This window comes from Heteronotia binoei, chromosome 6 (genome assembly GCF_032191835.1).
Source record: "Heteronotia binoei isolate CCM8104 ecotype False Entrance Well chromosome 6, APGP_CSIRO_Hbin_v1, whole genome shotgun sequence".
Lineage (NCBI taxonomy): Eukaryota > Metazoa > Chordata > Lepidosauria > Squamata > Gekkonidae > Heteronotia > Heteronotia binoei.
Genome location: NC_083228.1, coordinates 30,234,119 through 30,244,246, shown reverse-complemented (window position 1 = coordinate 30,244,246; position 10,128 = coordinate 30,234,119).

Here is a 10,128-nt window from a genome sequence, read left to right as displayed (position 1 = left end):
GTGGGCATTAAGCCTTGGGGGGAGGGTCTAGTTTGAACAACCTGGGCTACCAGGTGCCTGTCCCATCATAGCAGAGTGTGTAAACAATGCCAACAACACTAACTAATACACACACAAACTTCTCTAGTTCTACCTGTCTTGTTCCCTACCTGTATTCAGTGCCTGCCACGTCCTATAACGTTGACATAGAAACCATTCCGTGTGCAGTCTTTTTGATGTACCATCACCGTGAGAGCTGCATTTCTGTGCTTCCAAGTCCTTACATGCCTGTATGTTCAGCATCACCAGCAGTTGGGAGGGAGTGGAGAATGCAAAGACTGTTTCCACCAACTTACCAGCCATGATTTGAACAATCAAAACCCTGAAACTGAGTGGCCTGCTGTTTTAAGATGTCAGTAGCTATGTAAGAGTAAAGATTTTTAAAATGTCCTTTCCTCTTGTTTCCCTGATTAATAAGAAGTATGCTAATATATTTTTTACCATTTTGAATATTTATTTACTGTTTGCATTCAGATTGCGCGTTGGAAGTAGTTTGAAATCTGTTTGGACTGTGGCTTCTCTCATTCTCTGGCACTGTGCTGTTTCAGAAGCTGCAGTACAACATTTGAATAATATTCAGTTATACATTAAGCCAAGGGCTGTGGCTCAGTGCTAGAGTATCTGCTTTAAATGCTGGTCTCAGGTTGAGCCTTTGGCACCTGTAGATAAATGGGTCAGGCAAAAGGTGAATCAAATGACCTTATTGTGAGACCCTGGGGGGCTGCTGCTAGTTGCAGTAGTCAGTACTGACCTCGATAGACCACCAGCTTGACTTGGGATATGGCAGCTTCATGTAATCAAAAAGGGAAGGGTAGGCTTGCCTGCAGTCATAATGGAAACATTTAAGTATCTTCTTGAAATCAGTTGTTTGTGGTCTGAGGCTTTCCTGGGCTCCGAAAGCTTTTTTGGACATGTGGGTATCATACCTTGCCCAGAAATCGTTGCAGCAGTTATGTGATGCTTTAGGTTTTTGTTTTGGTCTGGTGGAGGGAGAATAGGACTTTTCCCACCTGCAGTCAAAACTAGGCAATTGTCGCCTTCCAAATTTTGTAGGATCGTGTTTTAAAAACTGACCTTTATTGCTTACAAAGGATATTGCCTTCAGCAGTTCAGCCTGGCACACACAGGACCTGGTTTGAAAATAACCACTCACCTTATGGTGTGAGAGAGTTGTCTCTTTAGTGATCAGATAGGACAGATTTACAAGAGTTGGTTCTGTTTTCTTTTGGGTGTGGAAATCTATGCACAAGCAGGGTAGTAGAAATTCTTGTGGGGCTAACTAATTTCCTTAGAACTTCTTGCCAGATTGGATTAGAATTATCAGGTCACCCCACCCCACCCCAGCCTGCATTTAACCTTTTGGAAACCAATCTACTGAGCAAACTGTACAGGCCAAACGGTCATCACCATTTGAGTGATGCTCGTTTTAAAGTGTTTAATTCTTTTTTGATACTTAAGGAAAACTATCCCTTGTGCCAAGGAGGGAACTTTATCAGCACCAGCCAGCTGAAAACAAACACAGCAGCTCTCGCTTCCCTCTGTTCCTTCCTCTGCCCAGCACTGTCACTAATTGTATTAAATTACAGACCTTTTAATTTAAAAAAGCCAATCAGTTTAAACAAATAAAATGAAAGTTGATGTGGGGTCTCTGTGCATAAGGCACATGACTGCTCTCTGATAAGGTGTTTGGTGTTCATCCGGTTTAATCAGCCCCTTCCTTAAATATTGGTTATCATTCTCCCCCCTCCAGTTATTAGTGGAATCAAAAATAATAAACCCTGTTTGCCTTGAAAAAAAAATGCATCTGCAAATTAAATATCTTTTGTCCTGCTGGTCCTTGCTCCCTTGTGTTTCATGCAATTCAAATTGTATGGCAAAACTTTTTAAAAACTCAGGTTGTTTTGGAAAATGAAAAAAAGAATATTAGGGAGTCACACAGCCATGGTACAGCTTGTTCACTTGAGGATGTAGCTGCTGCAGGAATGTCTAGCAAATGAGCAAGGTTTAGAAAGAGAACTTGACAGCCAAGTCCTGTGTGTGTTTTCTTGCAATGGAGTTCCACTGAGTTCAGTGGGCTCTTTCTGGGATGGGTGCATCGAATTGCAGCATAAACACTTCATCTGTTGCTCTTGGTTTGCTTTGTGATATTGAGTTTTGCACTTTAGCAGAAGCATAATGCACCACCACTGCTTTGATAACGGGAAAGTTGCACTAATTTTGAACTACAGTGCAGTTTTGCTTCCAGGGGTCGCATTCAGGAGTGATGCTAGATCCCCAGCAGCTGCTTAAAATGTTTGCTGCTGGTTTTTGCTGGTCCTTGTGCTGCAATGCCTTTACTTGAATTTCTGTCTGGGTTTGAATGCGTGGGAAAGGCCTCCTCCTGAAACTGCTAACATAAAATAGCCCTGCAGCCTCAGAACTGTGGCCCTGTAAACAGTAGGGACAGCCTTCTATTGTGGGTCTCTCAGAAAGAGACCACCGGAATTTTCAAATGACAATTTATCTTGCAATCTGCATGCTTCCTTTTTAAAAGCTCTTTTAGTGGCTGCTGCCAAAGGTCAGCTCTACTTCAGATTAGATTCGATCGTTAATGGATTAACAGGCCAAGGGACCTTATAGACCTACAGATTAATCCCGCCCCCCCATCTTTATGGTGGTAATTCTTCTCTAGAGTTGCAGCCCTATGCACACTCGCATTCAAACCACTGAACACTGCGATTTATTCTGAACAGGCCCAGGGAATACAGCAAGGGAGGTCTGCTTATGTGTTTTTGGCTAATTTCATTTTCTAGACAGTGATTCGAGGGCAAGACCCAGTTTGTTAGACTGACCACCTTGTAAGGCTCTGCTGTAATGTTGGCACCATCTTGTAGTAAGGACTTTACGGGTGTGGAGCAGGTGTGGTCAGGCACAGTTCAAGTATGCTATACAAAACCCAGACACATGTGAAGCTTAGACAATGTGTATTGAGTACAACTTTAAAACACTTGCCCCTTTTTCTTACTAGTGAAGTTCTGGGTTAACTTCTACTGGGCTTGATTCAAATTCGGTAGCCCTGCCAGGTGCAGTGGTGTTGGATCAGGCTTGGTCTGGATGTCACCTTGAGCTTCTGCTGGGAAGAAATGAAGCCATTCAGACAGCCCAGTGAGGCTGCCTTCCTTGCTGTGTTGGGTGACAACCTCACTTTCCTTCATGCTTTCTGTCTTGTGTGAGTGCTGCTGGCTGTTTGTTCATGTACGGGAACTGGGGGGAACGTGCTGGAAAGAAAAGGCACAGTGATGCCATGAGCAGTTGTTGTGATACTTTTTCAGTGTGTTGCCCAGTAGGAAGCATTGGTTTTAGTCTTGCCTTTGTGATGTGGAGACTTGTCTGCATATTTGTAAGCTGCAAATGCTTTTTAAAAGTTTGTTAAATGTTAGTGTAATGCCTGCCTCATTGGACTGTCTGGACGGCTTCATTTTGGCCACCAAACCAGCCAAATGTCTGACTTTCTTGCCACTGAAATAAATCTATACTAGGAGGCTGAGCCTTCTTTGCTATGCCTTATCTTTCCATCTTCTTTCCTTAGAAATGGAGTGTGGCTGTTTTCAGACAAACAGTGGTTTGTTTGTGACAAGCACTGATTTGTTGATGTGCTTGCCTCCTCCTTCCTTCCTCTTGCAAGTGGAGCATGATTCCTGATTTCCAAAGGCTTCTAGTTAACTCAGATAAGACCTCCAAAATGAGAAAGTTATCAACAGCATTTTGCTCACCTGTCACAAACAAACCTCTGTTTGATGTCTCAGTGCCACATTTTGTGTTCAAAACTCCATGACTTGAATGTCCTGTCTGTGCTTTTTTCTGTCTTTTGAGATTGCAGGTGAAAATTAGTTTTGCTTAGGGGGTTCTTTGTAGCCTAACATTTCAGGTCCTGAGTTTCAAGGAGCACAGTTGTTGGATCCTGACTAAAACTTGGACTTACTTTGTCTAGAAAAACTGTAAAATTCAGTACAGTAGTCCCTTTAAGCTGTTTTTCATTCTCTTCCCTTATGTACATCGAGTTGGTATCATCCAACCAGCTCTTGGAAATGGGATTTGGATATATCAAGCATAAAATGATTGGAAAAGTGGACCACCATTTGCTCCCCCCCTTGCAAAAAAAAGGGGGGGTAACTATGGTCTAAAATTAGGGACAGTACTGAGAATATTTGTACTGGGAGGGTTTTTTTTACCTCCGATAGCTTGCTCTTCATTTGTCAGACTCATGCATAACACATGCATCTCTTTCTAGGACATAAATCCACACTAATAATGGTAAAGGATAGAATCAGTAATGTTTAAATGCTTTTACTTGCAAACTTACTGCTCTGATTTTGTTTGTTTTAATAACTCCTTCAGTTATAGTTAATGATGGGTATGTATATGTGGCCTTGAGATATATCCAGTGTTATGCTGGAGAACCAAGATCCTTCCATTTGGAGAGGACAGAAGCCGCATTGAGAACACCCGGCCAAATCAATGGTGAAATTTCACGTCCTGTCACCAAAGAGAACCTGCCCAAAGTGTCAGTGGTGGTCGTTCCACCAGTGAAAGTGTTTCCAGGCCCAAAGAAAAAAACACAGTTCTCTCACTATTAGCAGCTGAGTTACAAAATTGCTTGTGAGTCCCCCCCCCCCCTGTAAAACCATTAAAGGGCCCATCTTTTGACCATGAAATGATATAAGCTGTCTTAAAAGATCCCAATTGGGAGAGGTCTCGTATCAGACCTGTTCTTACACTGGATGTCTTCAGGAAAGCTGGTACAATCCTTAGATCAACAAGTAGCATTTGATATCAACAACCCTGGGTGTCCTGTCTGCGGCTACCGCTTTCCTGCAGTTTCTGGAGCTTCTCACTATTAGCCATTCTGTCCTTGATATTTCATTAAATGGTCACTTTCACATTTTCAGAACTTCTTAGATTTCAGGACGGTGTGAAACACGTTCTGGATTAGTTTTGTCATCAGGATCTTTTGGCATCAACGATGCAGAGATTCTTAGTCCTTCTATCTCTTTCTAAATATCAATTGGCTAAGATTGATGCAACCATGAATTTTAAACTCTATTCTTTCTCCCTGTGAGCTGGGAGAACAAACCCTTGAGTGTTTTTTATAATCTGCTTAGTGATAAGGGAGGAAATCTTGAGAGGTTTTTTATAAGGGGTTCCCTCCTTTAAACTAAGCTTATTCTCCTGTTTAACAAAGGGTGGAGTTTCAGTTCTGCGCTGACCTTAAGGCATGGTGGTTCATAAAACTTGCAGTCACAGAAGAGGAATCCTCCGTATGCAAATCCTATGTGGTGATAAGCTGCTTGCCGTTTGTGTCGACTTTATGCTGCACAGTGTGTGTGGTGGGTTGAAAGGTTCGCTTGAAATAGTCATTTGGCAAAAATCAGGTGACTGGAAAATGAGAGACCTCTAGTGTGGAGAGGATGAGTGCAAAAAAACAAATATGTATATGTATGTGGGTGGATGTTTATACACACACAAATATATATAAATATATATTTTAGAGAGAGAAAAAAAATAAAAGAGCTATTGATTCTTCTAATGTGGGGAGAAATTAACTTAGGGCTTATGACATGGACTGTCCGCTTTAGTAGGCGATCACATTTCACAACAAAGCAAAACCCAGCTTTACAACATCCAAGGATAGTGCATTTGAAATGGAATACCAAGAGGTGTGTCCAGCAGGGACGAGATGTAGACATGGGGGGGCGGGATTAACAGGCACCTTGGTCCCTGGGGGCATCAGGAACAGGGCTCCCACCCATCCACCGTCTTGTGTCCATCTGCATCACTGCAAGGTAGAGATCCAGTGCCTTTCTTTGTTTTGGATTGGAGAAGAACTATTTGTGACATTGTATGGCAGCTTCCTCTTAGGCTTATGCTGACCTGGGTCAAAACGTAGAGGCTGCTGCCACTAAAATGACTGAATGTTCTTGACTTGTTTTTAAAAATTGATTATAACTGTCCCCTTCCCGTTTACTGGTCCTTCACTTCCTTCCTCCCCCTCCGTATTTTTCTTCGTTTAAATGTAATCCTGGTTTTAAAAGCAACAGAGGTTGTCTGAACAATTCTTGGGCTCCTTCTGTACCATTCTGGTTTTTAACTGAAACAGGTGTTGGAAAAACACTCTCACCAATGGTTGCTGTTACAATGAGATCAATAAAAGATCTTGATTATATCAAGGTACAGTGTGTTGGGTTTCCTTCTTGAAAAGCTTGTGCTAGTTGAAGATGTGGCAGTAATGGAGTTTTAATGTTGGTATTACACTTGCCAGCTTGGCGGGGAGGGGAAATCATCAGTTCATGAACCACCTTACTTTCTTAAACCTGCCCTCTACACTCTGTTAAAGCATAGCGCATATTTTCAGATCAGCAGCAGACAGAAACAATAGCACAGGCTGTGATTCTGCTTGCAAGTTACTTAGAAGATATTGGATTTATATTCCGCCCTATACTCTGAATCTCAGAGTGGTCACAATCTCCTCTACCTCCCCCCCCCCCCAACAGACACCCTGTGAGATAGGTGGGGCTGAGAGAGCTCTTACAGCAGCTGCCCTTTCACGGACAATTCCTATGAGAGCTATGGCTGACCCAAGGCCATTCCAGCCAGGTACAAGTGAAGGAGTGGGGAATTGAACCCGGTTCTCCTGGATAAGAGTCTGCTAACTTAACCACTACACCAAACTGGCTTCAGTGTGGCTTAAGCAACTTGCATGTAGGACTGCAGCCAGTCATTTACACCACACATGCATATGGCTCAGTTTGTGGAACCCCAAGGGTGACATCTGTGAACCTCAAGGAGTTTATTTTGTTAGCTGAGAGAACAGTTCTGTTGTGTATGCCATGGGGAATGGGGAAAGGGCCTTGCAGGGGAAATGGCTGTGCCTGAAAGTGATAAGGCCATGTGACAAGGCAGAGTTTATTTAGCTTGTTATGGTACACAGCAGTCTTGTGACAGTGTTAATTATCACTTCCTTTCTCTACAGAATCATAATTTGAGGAATTTGGATGGAGATCTTTATCTATGCACAGTGTCGTCGCTGAACTACAGTTCCCAGGAACAGGGAGGAGGATAGAATGGCAAACTAGTATATTTTTGTACCTGTGGTGCCTTCTGCTTTTGTATGTGAAGAAACTTAATGCATCTGTATGGTATGGTGTGCTACCATAACACACACATTGCTATGGTGGGATGTAGGCCGTAGGTTTGTTATCTTTAATTTGTATGGCTTTTCACAAGACAAATTTTTGTCCAAGCCAGCGCAGAGGTCTCCGACTACTGTCTACAAAAGGCTTAGGAATGAGCTTGATCCTACCAGCATTTCCTTTGATATGAGGGAGAAGAGCCTATTTTCACCCCACAGAAGGACTAAGCCAATATTGAATGGGCAAAAAAAGACCCAGCATGAGGCTGCAGTAAGCAAGGGAATTAGGAAAGATCACCCCACCTCTCATACAAACAGATCCAACCCTTACTCCAGAGCAATCATTATAATATGTGGGACTGGTTTATAGCCCTTCATGAACCAGTAGCTCTGAAAACATTGTCCATCTTGGGGTGTCATAATGAAGATGAAAACTCGGATTTTAAAAGAAGCCATGACTGTCCATGACCTAGAGGGCCCACGCTAGCCAAATCTTATCGGATCCCAGAAGCTAACCAGGGTCAGCCCTGGTCAGTATTTGGGTAGGAGACCAAGGAATTCTGGGGTCGCTATACAGAGGCAGACAATGTCAAACCACCTCTGAACATCTCTGGCCTAGAATGCCCTGTGGGGTCACCATAAGTCAACTGAGATTTGATGGCGCATTACACACACACTACTGTCTGATGAAGTGTGCTTTTAGCACACGAAAGCTTACATTCTGAATAAAACTTTGCTGGTCTTAAAGGTGCTACTCGACTACTACTTATCTATTGCTTCAGATCAACATGGCCACCCGCTTGGATCGATACAACTGCCCTTGGACAAGAAGAGCAAAGGAAAAATAAAGGCCAGGAGAACATGGGAGTATCATGTGCATAAGATCCAGGGAAGAAATGTGTTTGCTTCGCAGACCTAGGAACCTTGTGTGAAAAAAATCCTTCTTCTAAAAGTACCCTAAGAAATAAGGTAGAGACTAGGATGGACGTTGGGTGCAAATAACATTTAAAGAGCCAATCTATACAACTGCAGTCTGGAGATATATATATTTGGAGGGGGCACCTTTACGGGAAAGGACTGGAAAGATTAGATGTACACATGTGCTGCTTATTGCACAGATGCATGATGGGAAGCTGTGCACATCCCCTTCTTTAGCAATATGCTGCATCCCCTGGCTGCTGTATTACTTTCATCATAAAACTGGGAGGAGGAACAACGGGATGGGTTGTGATTTCCCTCAAGACATTTTGTTTGGATTTAACGAGTGGGTCAGTTCCTGATGCACTGGTGGGCTGCCCTAGGAAGGTGGGTGTGTGCCCTGCCTGTGGAGGCACAATTTTGACTAGCCTTCAGCATGCTTGATCTGTTTCGTTCTAGGAGGCAGAATAAAAGAATGGTTACCTATTAGCAATAGAAAAGGGGAAGTTAACGTCCTGCGTTCCTGCACTGACCTGCTCTGCTTGTTTGCGGGGGACAAGAGAGAGCCCTGCTGGTTAAGCCCACCTGTTTGTCTTTTTGTCTTCGGCTCAGTTTAAAAGGCTCTCCATAGGCACCTCTTGTACCCATCTAAGTGTGACACATTGTATGATAAGAACAAGTGAATGGGTGGCCATGTGGAGAACTTATTTCTGATTCACTAGCGACCAACATAACCTTTAAATCCAGCCTCAGGGCATGCATGTTTTCATTCAAAGGATGCTAAAGTAAATGGCGGGTTGCACTGTGTGAAAAAGGTACCACAGATTAACTTCCCTTGATACTGTGTCAAATGCAGGGGGGTTATGGATGTTCAGTCCACTGAGTCACAGTCATGAATCAATTACAGACACGCACTTTATTTGCCCATCTTAAAAAATGATGGGTTGTATATCCTACCATTCTGCTCACAGTGATGGGTGATGCATTCTGTTGGTGCCAGTTGTACCCTGCCGGAAGAAGTTCCTCAGTGGGTGGCACATGCCATGCACTGCCAGGATATGTGTCTTCCCAACAGAATACACCTCTCTTAGCTGAATGTAGGTGATAGGATGCAACCTTTTGTTTTCATTATTCTGTTTCTGATGGTTTCGACAGGGAACATTTTTTTCTGTAGCTTCTTTGTATTTCACTCAACTTTCAGACTGTCCCTTGCCAGATTTCAGACAGACATGGATAAAAGTAACAGAGTTTTCTGCGATTAAATAAAGGTTTGTGAATCAAGAAAGGGAGAATATTATCACTTTTAGAAAGCAACTTTCTCCAATCATTATGAAATTTGAGGTGGTAATTGTCCTTTCCTTACACGGAAGAAGAGTTGGATTTTTATACCACGCTTTTCTGTACCCCAAGGAGTCTCAAAATGGCTTGCAATCACCTTCCCTTCCCTGGAACAGACACCCTGTGAGGTAGGTGAGGCTGAGAGAGTTTTGAGAGAACTGTAACTGACCCAAGGTCACCCAGCTGGCTTCATATGGAGCAGGAGTTGGGAATCGAACCTGCCTCTCCAGATTAGAGTCCATTGCTCTTAACCACTACATCATGCTGGCTTTCATAAGTCAGCATTACAGAGTGAGTAGAAAGAGAAGGTTGGCACCCTGAGAAGGAAACATAGTTAAACAAGGGGCAGGGGCTTGTGTCTGGCATTCCAAGAAAGGTAAGGGAGGCCAAATTGGCAGGCAAAAGGCAGAGTCACAAAAGGTGCACAAGAAGTAGGTGATGTGATGCTTACAATACCCACACCCTGGGAAACCAATTAAGAGTTACACAGTGGGAAAAGAACAGGTTCACAGCTCCAGGTCAGCATAGAAGAAGAGTAGATTTTATACCCCACTTTTCCCTACCCTAATAAATCTCAAAGCGGGAATCACGTCCCCTTCCTGTCCCCACAACAGCCACTTGTGAGTTGGTGGGCCCTGAGAGAGTTCTGAGAGAACTGACTGGCC